The sequence below is a fragment of the Gossypium arboreum genome, chromosome 13 (genome assembly GCF_025698485.1).
Source record: "Gossypium arboreum isolate Shixiya-1 chromosome 13, ASM2569848v2, whole genome shotgun sequence".
NCBI classification, from domain to species: domain Eukaryota; kingdom Viridiplantae; phylum Streptophyta; class Magnoliopsida; order Malvales; family Malvaceae; genus Gossypium; species Gossypium arboreum.
The window spans coordinates 127595543-127608871 of NC_069082.1; the positions used below are offsets into that span (position 1 = coordinate 127595543).

Sequence of the window (13329 nt, forward strand, 5' to 3'; positions counted from 1 at the left end):
ACAAGATCAACATCACCAAATGTAAAGCAACTATAAGCAGGGTTCCAGAACTGTACCATAGCTCGAAACAAGTGTCTATCTACCTTGACGTCTAGCAAATATGGAAGGTCTCCATAACTCTGATAGAAAAGCTGCTTAGCATCATCATCCCACTGAGCCCAAATGTTTCTCAGCACATGCAACTCATTCTGCGTCGAATTAACACGAGTGAAGTCCCGTAACTCTGACGTATACCCCTCGGTGACACTATCTCCTTTCTCTAATTGGGTTTTTTCTGACCAGGTACAGACAGAAGCATTGTCTTCCACTTTATTAAGGTATTCATTCCTCATTACAAAACTTTCTAATCTAGAAATCGAGCCTTGAATTGACACCTTTAAATGCGAAATGACATGCAATGACAAAAAAATAAAAACAATAAGTCAGTATCATATATATAGGAAAAAGATAAACAAATCCTTATAAGGACAATTTTCTAAAGGTTATTACTATTATCCCTAGGATAAGCACTTAAAAGTTCACTATATGAGTTTTAGTTCTAAAGCAAAGGTACCTGAACCAACAGATTCCTCAGTCCTTACCCATTATAGGCTCATATAAACCAAGTTCAGTTCAGGGGGACACTTTTCCCTATGGCCATGCGGAGATAAAAATCTCACGAAGACATATGTAGAGTATCTCGGAAGCAATCCACTAGCTCATACGAAGGTGAAAACCTTACAAAAGCGTAGCTTCTCACTCCCACTTAAGGGTATGACCACAACAATCGTGCAAATGCAATGTATAGCAATAAAGTAACAAACATATGCAGCAAACACATGTAAAAAGATTTAAGTGTTCCAAACTTCTGACATTAAGACAAAAATACTCAATTTCTTGGCTCGACTCTCTTGATTCCCCAGTGGAGTCGCCAAGCTATCGAAACCAATTTTAAAAGGGGTTGTTTGGAAAACGGGGATCGACTTTTGAAAAATGAAAACAGGAGTCACCACAAATCTTTTAAAGTGTGATTGGATCACTATATAAAACGTTTTGGTCTATGAAATTGTGAGAAAACAGGTTCGGGAGTCGGTTACATTTGAGGAAGGATTAGCACCCTCGTAACGCCCAAAATTGGTACCAAATAATTTTTGTCTCAATGCCAGAATTTTGAGAATATTAAAAAAAATGTGGTTTCCTTATTTTCGTAATAATTCAAATTAAGAGAATCGAGATTCATTTGCTTTGAAGGAACAATAAATATCACATCTAGCATAATTGGACACGATACCTTTAAACTTTCGTAGCTAAAATCATCTCATGATTTATAAAACCTGCTTAAAAATGATATTTTAGATATTTAGATAAACGGGAAATTGCAACCCAGCATATTAGGGCACTATTTCTCAAATTTCTAAACATCCAAAACATTGCCTCGTTCATTTTCTAAAAGTTCCTTTTAATGATTTTTGGTTTTAAAAGTAATGATATGTTTCACATATTATAAGAAATTAAATACAATATATATATGCTTTATCATTTCATGCAAATATAATAAAGGTGACGAACAAGGATCTAAATTACCTAATATGCTATTATTTCATGCATGGTCATAAATAGTATCATTACATACACAATACAACATAGAATATAATGAATTCAATAATATAAATTGTATAATGCATACATAACAACATTTTATGCAAATAAATATCTAAATTATAATAATTAACTCATTTTATGTAAATATAAAAAAAAAACAAGAATAAAATGATATATGAAATTTAACCCATTGTACAATATCAAAATAAAGGAGAATCTAAAATAAATAAACAATTAGTGTATGAAATACAAAAGTAAGCTATTTTAGAAATATATTAAACGATGTGAGAACAATAAAAAGAAATCCCTTTTTTAAAAATATATACATATACTGATTATATTATAATGTATAATAACTTAGTATATAATAAAAATAGTGTACTAGATGTTGTTATTATTTAAAAATGTATATAATTAATAAGTAATAATGTATGCTTTAGGATAAAATAAAGGTAATAAGGAAATATAGTAAAATATAATATAATTTACAAATAGAAATATGTAATAATATAAATCATATAGTAATAAAATATATGTAATAAAATATATAATATAATATAAGAAGAATATATAAAATAACAATAATCTAATAGGTATTTCATATAAAAATATAGTAAAATAATTGATACATATAGAAAATACATAGTATTTACTAACTTTATAAATAAAATATATAATAATATGAATAATATAATATATAATATATAAAAATAATATGTACTAAAACATATAATATAGATATAAATAATATATATATATATAAAATATATGATAAAAATTAAAAATATATAATAATATAATAGATAAAATATAGTAAAATAAATAATATATATATATATATATATATATATATATAATGAAAATACATATAACATATAGTAAAATGCAAATATAACAAAATAAAATATATATAAAAAAATATGATAAACAAATCCTTTTTTAAAATAACAATATATTGGACAATAATATATACTATTTTAATATTAAAATAAAAATTGAATTGAAAATTCGGGGTTAATTGTAAAATAATAAAAACATTTGGACTTAATTAAAACACAAGCTAAAACAGAGGGACTCATTGAGTAATTAAACCCTAATCCCAAAACGATGACATTCTCTGGAACTGATTTTTAAAAAGGCACTAGGATTAAATTGAAATGAATATAAAAGATTGGGGCTAAATTAAAATAAAAATAAAATGAAATTAAAATTTGAAAACACGGAAGGGTCAATAGGGCAATTTACCCATTTTTCCAGAACGCGCGGATCCTACTCGGGTTTTCGGGTCAACGCGCAAATCCTGTGCCTAGAAACGACGTCGTTTTGTGCTTATTGGATTAAGCCAAAACGACACCGTTTCATTTATGCTATATAGGCCAAACTTATAGTTCTAAAATCATTTTGCCCCAGCTCTGAGAAAAAAAGAAAAAAAAAATCCTCTGAATGAGGATCTAGGACCAGCATTAGATCTCCGTCGAGCCTCCGTTCTCAGGCGGTCACGTGCCAACGCGCCACTGCGAACGCCGCCACGTATGACGGCCGGAAACTAGAAAGTTTCCTTTCTCCGACGCGAATAAAAAAAAGGTATATTCCTCCTTTTCTTTTACTATTTGCCATATATATATATGTACATATATTTAAAAAAAATCACCTTTATGTATTTCAATCGACTGTGGTGCCTTATTCAGTATATGTGCGCAAAAAAAAAAACCTTTTCTTTGAATCTGTATCTTCTGTTTTTTATTCTCTGTGTGTATTTTTCTCTGGAAAATCGTGTGTTACAAATCAGAAAAAGATGGGTTTTTATAACCCTTTGTAAGTGATTTACAATCTGGGAAAGAAATCTTTTGATTTCTTTCTACATTTTGCCTCTGTTTTTTGTTGTGGTTTTTTCATTTTGCAGATGTCTCGCGAGAAATCCGGTGATGGAAGGGTCGCTAGCGTTGATGGAGGCCTGAAGTCTGGTGGTGGTATCGGTGAGGCACTGATTACGGAGGCAGAGCCTTGAGTGATGGCCTCGATTGGGGAGCTGGACAGACGCTCCCCAAACCTTCCAAAACTTGTTGCGGGGCGACGGGAAAGAGAGGCAGAAACCCTAGGGTTTCATGCCTCGATGTAATGGTTTGGGCCAGTTGGGCCACTATTGTTTGGGTCTAATTTAGGTCTGCTGAGTAGTAACCGAGTAAATGGGTTTTGGGCTAATTGGGTTACAGGTGTAACGGGCTTTGGGCTTATTAGGCTTTGAGGCCTGTTTATTTGTAAATGGACATTTTAAATAAACACTTATTTATTTAATTCTTTTATTCTATTTTCAGCCCGGTCAAATTTGGGCTATTACAGAAAATTTAAAAGAGATTTGTAGAAACTCATATCTTAACCTCAAAACTTTTGCATTTAATGATAAACTAACAAACCATGTTAGGAAACACCATTATGTCATAGTTGCTTATCTGTGTGGCAAAATGGAACTGTCTAGAGTTGAACTAAATGCTGTTACTTTCAACATCTAGATTGATGTCTACTGAAAGCTTCTTCGACTTGATTATGACATATTTGTTTGGAGCAAAATGATGATGTAACACCCTGATTATGACATATTTGTTTGGAGCAAAATGATGATGTAACACCCCCTACCCGTATCCGTCGCCGAAATAGAGTATGAGGCATTATCGAGGACTACAAAAACACTTACAGATAATTTAAATATATTTTCATAACAACTTGTCTTGATTTCATACTATTTCATATTTAAGCTTTACTCACCAAAGTATTTGAAATATCATCTTTATGCAAATAGCACACATGAGGTACATAATTCCATAATTAAGAATGAACACATTTATCAAACATATTCCACATTCATATATCAATGTCTCACATTTCCATATATCAATAACCGTCATTTTTCTTGTTTTTCAGATACTTATGTGTAACCATTGATAAGCATGCAATTCACTGTTTCTTCCTATCAATCACAATTTCAAATGACAAATTCGTGTGAATGAGCTCAACCTCATTAGGTATTTAAATTCTGTCATTTTGATTCACATACTCATAATTTACTAACATATCCTGTCAAACACAATCTCTGAATGACAAAATCACATAATTGAGCTCAATAATAATAATGACAACATTACTTACATTTCTTTTTCCACATGTTACATTTACGACTTACCAACTTGTCCATTCAAGGAACAACTTACGGATTTGAGTACATCATGATCTGAAGCCCGAAGTCTAGCTGAAGCACATAAGTGCTAAACGGAAGCTCGAATATAATCAAGCACATAAGTGCTAAGCGAAGGCTTAGAAGGCTAATCAAGCACACAAGTGCTAAATGGAAGCTTAGAAGGCTAATGAAGCACACAAGTGCTAAGCAAAGAAGTTCAAGGCTAACTGATGCATACAAGTGCTAAAGGCGGAAGAAGGCTAATCAAGCACACAAGTGCTAAATGGAAGCTTCGAAGGCTAATCAAGCACACAAGTGCTAAGCAAGCTAAGAAGGCTAAGCAAGCTCATCAGAGCTGAACTGAAACCCCAAAAGGGTTAACTGAAACTCATATGAGTTAACGGAAGCTCGTAAGAGCTAAATGGAAAGCAAACACGAGAATTCGCAACAAATGCTGAATCTCGGTTTACTTGGGTAATTTACCGTCAATTCATCTTTTTCACTGAAAGATTGTACTTATGTCCAACAATTAACATACATAAATATTAATCACCATTCATAAAATAATATTAAAATTTAATAATATTAACAAATGATCACTAAATTTAGTTATATAAACTCACAAGTTCGATTTTTATATTATAGCGATAATCATAATTTCATAATAAATATTCCAAATAAAACATTATATCGTTTCTAATTCAACACTTATCGGTTATAATCAAGCATGTGATCAATTTATACACGAGTCATTCATATATTTTTGTATATTTTCCTCCTCCTCCTCTCCATCCACATCCTTAGTATAAACAACACACTTGTAGGTAACATTATCCATAATTTTCACTATCTACTTATGTGAATATTCAAGCTGTCCATCTGTATCATAGTCACTAAATTATTTTTATCTGAAGCTATGAAACTCCAAATTAAGATCTGATAATTTTACCTAAAACTAGATTCACATATCTTCTTACCATAAAATTTTCATAATTTTTGGTTGGGCCAATTAATACATTTTATTCATTGAATTCTCCCCTGTTTCAGAGTATGACTACTCTGACCTCTGTACACTACTAACCAAATTTCTCCCTGTACAGAATTCCAACGACCTTGCTGTTTGTTTCCATTAAAAATAGACTCAATAAGGAATCCATGAATGTAAAGTATAACTCTTAATAATTTTTTTACAATTTATGGTGAATTTATAAAGTCAGGACAGGGGATCTCGAATTCATTCTGACCTTGTCTCACAAAATTTATCATATCTCATGATTTACAATTCCACTTCTTACATTATTTCTTCTATAAGAAACTAGACTCAATAAGCTTTAATTTCATATTTTATTCATCCTCTAATTCCATTTCTAAAATTTTTGGTGATTTTTCAAAGTTAGACTACTGCTGCTGTCCAAAACAGTTTTAGTGCAAAATGTTGATTTCTATTTTGCCCCAAATTTCACAATTCATACAATTCAGTCCTTGCTCAATTAACCCCTCAATTAAGATAATTTTATCAATTAATACTTTTCCTAAACATTATAAGTTATTTCATAACTATTAAAATTTAGAATTTCCACATAAAACTCTAACTTCAAACTCTTTTACAATTAGGTCCCAAACATTCACTTTCTATTCAATTCTTACAATAAAATCAACATATAAACAATTTAAAGCTCTAATTCCATGCCAAATCATCATATACTTCCAGCACATATGTATAGAAACTTTTAATTTCTTTCATAGAATCAAAAACTAATGAATTCAACAAGTGGACCTAGTTGTAAAAATCACAAAAACACAACAATTTCAAGAAATAATCAAGAATTGAACTTACTTGAAGTAAAAATATGAAAAACAAGCTTAATAGAACTCTTCCATGGCGTTTTTCTGATGAGAATGCAGAAAAATAAAGAGAAATCTAGATAATTCCACTTTAGTCCTAGCTTTATTAAGTAAATTTTGCAATTTTCCAATTTTGCCCTTAATTCTCCTTATTTTCTTGCTGATTTCATGCCCTTGCCGTCCAGCCCAAATATACCTTGGGTCTATTTTCCTTTTAAACCCTCTTTCTTTTATCAATTAAGCTATTTAATCATTTCCCACAATTTTACATTTGATACAATTTAGTTCTTTTTGTTCAATTAACTATCAGAACTTTAAAATTTCTTGGCGAAACTTTAATAATAACATATTAACACTCCATAAATATTTATAAAAATATTTATGGCTTGATTTAAAATTTTCGAGGTCTCGATACCTCGTTTTCGATTCTAATTATTTTAATATTTATTTTTAGTACACTATTCACTATTTTAAAATTTTTTCTAACTTCACATTTAATTTATACTCACTAAATTAATAATATTTCCTACTCATTTGTCGGATTTAGTGATCTCGAATGATTGTTCTGACACCACTGAAAATTAAGCTGTTACAGATGAACCTAGGTTTTTGATTTACTGTTTTTATTTTTTCCACCATGATTTATGGATTTTGTATAGAAAAAAAAATTTATCAGGCTCTTAGGTTGTTAGGTGAAATGAATGAAATAGGGAATGTTCCTAATATAAATAATTACACTACCATAATCAATGAGTTTCATATCATCGGGATATTGATGGAGTTGTTAAACTTCTGATGATGCTGGAAGAAAGAAGTCTCAATCCTAATATTATCACATATAACACTGTCATAGACTCACTTCGTAAGAAATTATTGTTAAATCAAGATCTTAGTGTCCTCTCCCAAATGATAAAGAAATGTATCGAGCCTAATATTTACACCTATAATATATTGTTGGATGCATTTTATCGAAGGATATGATTTCCAAAGCTGAAGTTGTTATTGGAGGGGATACTAAGCTCAGTCGATAACAACTTCATCATGGCTACATATTACACCTATAATATATTGTTGGATGCATTTTATAAGAGGATATGATTTCCAAAGCTGAAGTTGTTATAGGAGGGAATACTAAGCTCAGTCGATAACAACTTCATCATGGCTACATTTTTGACATAATAATAACTTTTAATTGGAAGAGATTACATTACATAAACAAATTTCTAATTCTTTTTTTTTCGATTTTGTTACATATATGACGGGTGACAATGTTAAATTTAACACGTTCCTTCTTCATGATAGTGATCACAACTTTAGCCTCGCAAATCATCCCACACTTGTAAAATGCTTTAAGCAGTATGTTGTAGGTATAAATATTAGGCTTGATGCCTTTTTTTAACATTTGAGAGAAGACAGTGAGACCTTTCTTTAACTATACTTTCTTACAGAGTGACTTAATGAGAGTGCTGTAGGTGATGACTAATGTCATTACTTACAACACTCTCATTGATTCGCTATGTATAAAAGGATTGTTAAAGAAAGGTCTCACTATTTTCTCTCAAATGTTGAAGAAAGGCATCAAGCCTAATGTTTATACCTACAACATACTGCTTGAAGCATTTTACAAGTGTGGGATGATTTGCGAGGCTAAAATTGTGATTTCCATGATTAAGAAGGAACGTGTTAAATTTAACGTTGTCACCCGTCATATATGTAACAAAAATCGAAAAAAAGAAGAAGATAGAGTTAGATATAGTACTTTGCTTATGTAATGTAATATCTTTCAATTAAAAGTTATTATTATGTCAAATATGTAGCCATGATGAAGTTGTTATCGACTAAGCTTAGTATTCCCTCTTATAACAACTCTAGCTTTGGAAATCAAATGGAAGCTATAGAGCTAGTCCCTAGTCCTTACTGTCCCACTACACTAGACTCTACTAGTTTCTCACATCATCACCTGTTAACTTTTAACTTTCTATTGCTTACATTTTTATTACGTGTAGTCGTGTACCATGTATTTATATTATTATATTAACATAATTACTCATTTCACTTTTCAACTTTAAAATAATTATTTTAGTTATATGAAGAAAACCCTCGAAACTCTAATTCTGTGCTTGAAATAATTATTTTTATTACGTTTTTATTTTACTTATATTTTTATTACGTGTAGTCGTGTACCATGCATTGAAAGGGTAAACTCTAAAAGAGGATCCACATACAAGTGAACTACAAGAGTAGCCTAACAGATTCCGGATTAGTTGTATGAAGAAAACCCTCGAAACTCTAATTCTGCGCTTGGGAGTAACTGAAAAAATAAGAACCTTGAGTTTATCTGTGCTCAAGACGAAAATTTTATGATAGAGAAGCATCCATTCCTAAGTGCAGTATTAAAAAAGAACACTTGTAGTTAACATACCACAGTCACAAAAGTACATTCCAAGTTATTTCTTTCTTTGGTGTGAATAGAAAGATGATATAGGACTGGCTTTATCATTCTTTTAAAAAACCAGATCCCCTGTACATATTTAAAAAAAAATCATCTTGTACAAAATTTGCTTAACTATTTGATCGAGGAATTTGAATACAATTGGTCAGGCATTGAAATCCAACATTATGGTACATGTAAAAGGAATTCATAAAGAGAACTTTGGGTTGCTTTTCTACATGCTATATAAATTATGTATAGTGTGGGAGCTTACGATAGCCTTTGCAAAGGAACATTTTGATATGTCTATAATGGATAAAGGAGCAGCAACAAAAGCTCCACCATCAGTTCAAATGGTTGTGGAAGCATTAGCCGGAGATTTTAGAATGACGAGACACGAATGATTCTACAAGTGGATTCACAAGATGTGGAGCTTCATCCTGCATGCACATCAGTAACACAGCATAGAATTATCATATTTGTTAACAGAAAAACATGCCGAACCATAGTTTCATGATAGAGCAAACTTGAGGGCAGTGGCCAACATTAAGGAGGACGACAAAGTCTTCCACGGTTTCAAAATTCCCATAGGCTCTTCTGAGTTTGATGCTTTCTCATGGATCATTGTCACCCCATGCTATCAAGACAGGACATTGCAAGAAGAGAGAACAAGCAACATAAACTAACATGGAAACTGAAGGGAAAAGAAGACGGCATACGAAAAATCAGTTTAAGAAACTTACTTTAACCTGCAGAAGTAATTCCTCGGGCAGGGGACCATCCGAGTAGCATATGAACTCAAGAAAAACATCAACAGCACCAGGCTCAAGTCCTGGATGTAGAATAATCTGAACTAGTTCTTCGGTCACTTGAGAGGTGTCATGGTAACACTAAAATGTAACACCCTACGTGATTTTGCTAGAACAAGAATATTTTTCCTCCAATGATTATTGTAGTAAGCAAGGCATTAGAAGAACTGACAATTAAGTATGTACACATGGAACCAAGTTGTTTAAAGGAAACCTTTGAAACAAGAAATAATTGATACACATCTGAAACATGCATATACAAACTGCACATACACGCAATTGACAACATAAAAAATACAAAAAGCATCACTATATTGAGCAATGATGCAATTCAAAAAAATCAATCACTAATTGCTAATGAGATACAATGCAACGACATCAAAAAGTAATTTTTTTTAAAAGAAATTTTAGGGGGCCTGGGTCCTACCAACCCCTCCCCATATATATATATATAAATATATATATGCTACACTTGTTTCTCTCATCTTCATCAATCCCTGTTTTTCTTTCTCTATTTATCTTTCTTCATCAATCTCTGATTTTCTTTCTCTGCTTCTCTTTCTTATCTTGATTTTCTCTACTTCTCTCGCAATGGGCAAGCCTTCTTTATTTCGTTTCACTTCACCCTCTTATTTCAACAGCATTACTACAAAAATTTTTGACATTTTTGAAAATTCAAACAAGATATGTAAAAACCCATATCCTAACCCCCACAAATTTTGAATTCAATCAAAAATTAGCAGAACATGCTAGCAAGTACCAATATGCCATAGTTGTTTATCTCTGTGGCAAAATGGAACCTTGGAGAGTCCAGCCAAATACTACTACTTTCAACACCTGGATTAATGCATATTGTAACCTTCATCAACTAGATTATAGTTTATCTATTTGGGGCAAAATGACGAATATAGGTTTTCAACCCACTGTTTATACTTTTTCTACTCTGATGAATGGATTTTGTATGGAAGGGAAAGTTGATCAGGCTATTAATTGTTTGATGAAATAAATAAAACATGTATGCTTCCTAATATAAATACTTATACTATCTTAATCAATGGGTTTAATATTATTGAAGATATTGATAGAGCTGTTAAGATGTTGAAAGAAAAAGGCAATCCTAATATCATCACCTACAACACTCTTATTGAATCACTCTGTAAGAAAGGATTGTTAAAGAAATGTCTCACTATCTTAGTCGATAACAACTTCATTATGGCTACATATTACACTTATAATATATTATTGGATGTATTTGGATCAATGGTTTTTTTTTTTTTGAGAAAATTCGACTGGATTTATAAAATAAGAAAACAAAACAAAAGTTTACTTGTCACTGGGCCTAAAACTCAAAACAAACAGGCCCCAACACCACACAAATAAATAAAATAAAAGAAAAACAGACCCAAAAGCAGTAAAAGGACCATAGGCCACTAAAATAACTAACAAAAGAAAAGAAAACAGGAAACTTAAACTCTAAAATATCTCTAATAGACAGAAACAGCTGGACCACTTTAATGACATTTCTCTTTTCTCTGAATCGCTACAGCCATTAAAAGTAGAGCTATTCATATCTTCAGAAAATACTTTGGCTCCCACTGAGCTCCTGCTATTGGATATCCAGATCGTACGTTAAGGTTTGATCCATTCCGTGGTAGAAAGGGGCTTTTTTTATTTAAATAACCCATAGTTTAATTAAGTATCAAATTGACTCACATTTTAAATTAAACACCAAAATGACTTAAAATTTACAGTAAAAGTTGGTGGAGTCAAATTATATAGTGCCACCAACTTGCCATGTCAATAGGGAGCATAAAAAAATTAATTTTTAGGTGAAGTGATGTAGAATGGCGTCACCTGTATAAATATCATGAAAATACTGCAAGTTCTGAAAAAATAAGGGACTTCAAAATAATTTTTCATTTTCTGGTGGAGCCAGTTTAAATGGCGCCACCAAACCTGATCTTTTTGATATTTTTATTTTTTTAACTTTTAACTTTTCTTTATTATTTTTCTTTTTTAAGTTTTATATTTTTCTTATTTTATTTTGTTTATTTATTTTATTTATTTTTGTTATTAATTTTAAAAATTTGAAATGTATATTTGAAATGTTTTATAATATATATTTTTAAAATTTTAAATATTATTTTAAAATTTTGAATATTATTTTTAAAATATTATTTTTAAATATTAAATATATATTTTAATAATATAAAATATTTAAATATTTTAAAGATATGACTTTTCAAATTTATTATTAGTTTTTAATATTTTAAATATTATTTAATTTATTTTATAATATTTTAAATTATGATTTTAAATTATTTTTAAAGATATTCGACTTTTTAGTAAAAATAACATAAAAAATTAATTAATTATCAAAATGATCCATTTTTTTAATTTGGCTCCACTAACTTTTCTTGTAGATTTGGTCACTTTCGTGTTTAATTTAAAAAAGAGTTATTTTAATAATAATTTTTTTTAAAATAATTTAAAAAATATTTAAAATTTTAAAAATATATATTATAAAACATTTCAAATATACATTTCAAGTTTTTAAAATTAATAACAAAAAATAAATAAAATAAATAAACAAAATAAAATAAGAAAACATATATGTCAAACTATTTTTTAAAGGGTTTTGAAAAACAGGGTTCGACTTTTTGAAAAATGAAAATGGGAGTCGCCACCAACCTTTTTAGGTGTGATTGGATCACATTTATAAAATATTTTGATCTACGAAATTCAAAAAAAAAAGGTTCGGGAGTCGATTACTCACAAGGAAGGATTAGCACCCTCGTAACGCCCAAAATTGGTACCGAATTGATTATTTATTGTCCTATTGTCGAAAATTTGAAAAGATTTTAAAACTTGAACAATTTAAAGTTGAAACTTGAGATTCCTTTGTTCAAAGTATACAAACATTACATCCAAAGATGTTAGGACACGATGTTTTAAATCCTCGTAACTAAAATTATCTCATGATTTTGAAAATTTATTAAAAGGATATTTGGTTATTTAGTCAAACGAAAAAATCGCAACCCAGCATGTTAGGACACTATTTCCCGAATTTCTAAACACCAAGCATTGCCTTATTTAAGAAAAACTTTTTCAATTAGATGAAATATATTTTTTAAAACAATGAACAATATAGAATTTAATAAAAAAATAGTTTGATATAATACTAAAATTATTAAAAAATAAAATATAAAAGAGAATTAAAAATCGAGGAAATAGGGATTAAATCAAAATAAAAAAAGGGTTAAAAATGAAAATGAACAAAGAATAAATAAGAACAAACCGTAGAAAATAAGAACGCAAGAGGGAGAGAAATTTGAGTGAATGCTCTTAAGAATTTTTATTGCTTCCCAAAACTCAAGTGAAGTCAAGTTTTTTACAATGAGGGGAGAGGCCTCTATTTATAGTTGAGCCTCCCCAAATCTAACGGTACAGATCAATTACATCAACGATTAAGATTAAAAGGTATCTACAAA

General features: G+C 30.2%; 1 long non-coding RNA gene across 1 annotated transcript; it reads left to right on the forward strand.

Moving 5' to 3' along the window:
- Positions 1-2990: 2990 nt before the first annotated feature.
- LOC128286467 (uncharacterized) lies at positions 2991-3876 on the forward strand. The gene is made up of 2 exons (XR_008277045.1): positions 2991-3165; positions 3485-3876. It is a non-coding gene; the product is annotated as an uncharacterized LOC128286467 (long non-coding RNA).
- Positions 3877-13329: the final 9453 nt, after the last annotated feature.